We start from the raw sequence: 2,295 nt of genomic DNA on the forward strand, positions 1-2,295 counted from the left end.
GAATCAAGAGAACAGAAATAAACCTCAACATATACAGTCAACTAATATTTGAAAAGGAGCCATACTCAGTGGAGAGAAGACAGTCTTTTCAATAAATGGTGCTGGGAAAATTGGATATTCACATGTAAAAGAATAAAAACCCCTATTTTACATCACTCACAAAAAATAACTCAATATATGAGTTAGAGACAAATGGACAAATGTAAGACCTGAAACCATGAAACTCCTAGAAGAAAATATAAGAAAAAAACCCCTTGACATGGGTCTTAGTAATGATTTTTCGGAAATCACACCTAAAGCACAAGCAACAAAATAAAAAGTAAATTAGTGGAACTATACCAAACTGAAAAGCTTCTGCACGGTAAAAGAAACCATCAACAAAGTGAAAAGACAACCTATGAAATGGGAAAAAAATACTTGCAAACCATATAGCTGTTAAGTAGTTAATATCTAAAATATATAAAGAACTCATACAATAAGAGTTAAAAATAAATAATCCATTTTAAAAAGCAGCAAAGGACCTGAAGATACATTTTTCCAAAGAAGATATACAAACAGCCAACAAGTATATGAAAAGATGCTCAACATCACTAGTCATTAAGGAAATGCAAATTAAAACCACAGTGAAATATCACCTCACACCTGTTAGAATGGCCATCGTCAAAAAGATGAGAGATGATAAATGCTAGTCATGATATGGAGGAAAGGAAACCCTTGTGTTGGTGGCATTGTAAATTGTCAGGTCCACTGTGGAAAACAGTATGGAGGTTCCTCAAAATATTAAAATACAACCACCATATGATCCAGCAATTCCACCTCTGGGAATATATCCAAAGGAAACAAAAACAATAACTCAAACATATATCTGCACCCCCATGCTCATACTAGCATTATATACAATAGTCAAGACATGAAAACAACTTGAATGTCCATCAATAAATGAACAGATAAATAAGTTGTGGTATGTACATACAAAAAAAATATTATTCAGCCATTAAAAACTACCATTTGCAACAACATGGATGGACATTGAAGGCATTATGCTAAGTGAAATAAGTGAGACAAAGAAAGACAAATACTGTATGATCTCATTCATGTGGAATCTAAAAGAACAAAAAATCACCAAATCAGAGAGATCAGATTTGTGGTTACCAGGAGCAAAAGGTGGAAGGAGGGGAAATTGGAAGAAGATGGTCAAAAGATACAAACTTCCAGTTATAGGATAAATAAATACTAGCAGTGTAATGTACAACATAATAACTGTAGTTAACACTGCTGTATGATATATGGAAAGATGGTTAAGAGAGCAAATCCTGAAAGTTCTTGTCACAAGGAGACTTTTTTTCTCTTTTCTTTTTATTGTGTCTCTATGAGATGGTGGATATTAACTAAACCTATTGTGGTAATCATTTCACAATATAAGTAAATCAAACCATCATGCTGTATATCTTGAACCTTATGCAATGATGTATGTCAATTATTGCTCAGTAAATCTGGGAAAAAAAAAACAGACACAGAGACAAACGAAAAAATAGAGCCCAGAAATAAACCCACATGTAAACAGTCAACTAATCTTCAACAAGGGCACCAAGAATATAATGGGAAAGGGATAAATGGTGTTGGGAAGACTGGATATCCACAGGCAAAAGAATGAATTGGATCCATATCTTACACCATACAAAAAAATAAACTCAAAATGGATTGAAGACTTAAACATAAATCCAGAAACTGTAAAACTCCTAGAAGAAAGCAAAGGAGAAAATATCTTCTTGACATTGGCCTTGATAATGATTTCTTGAATATGACACCAAAAGCACAGGGAACAGAAGGAAAAGAATGTGATTATATCAAACTAAAAAGCTTCTGAACAGCAAAGAAAACAATTAACAAAGTGAATGGGCATTCTATATTATGGGAGAAAATATTTGCAAACCATGTATCAGATAAAGAGTTAAAACCTAAAATGAATAATGAACTCCTACAACTCCATAGCAAAAAAAAAAAGATAAATGTTGGTGAGGATGTGAAGAATAGGGGACACTTGTACACTGTTGGTCAGAATATAAATTGGTGCAGCCACTATGGAAAACAATATGGGGGTGTCTTTAAAAATTAATAATAGAACTACCATATAATCCAGAAATCCCACTTCTGGGTTTATATCCAAAGGCATTTAAATCAGGATCTCAAAAAGATGTATGCATTCCCATGTTCTTTGCAGCATTATTGACAATAGCCAAGACATGGAACTTAAATGTCCATCAGTGGATGAAGGGATTAAGAAAACATGATATT

The sequence above is a fragment of the Eschrichtius robustus genome, chromosome 15 (assembly GCF_028021215.1).
Source record: "Eschrichtius robustus isolate mEscRob2 chromosome 15, mEscRob2.pri, whole genome shotgun sequence".
NCBI lineage: Eukaryota > Metazoa > Chordata > Mammalia > Artiodactyla > Eschrichtiidae > Eschrichtius > Eschrichtius robustus.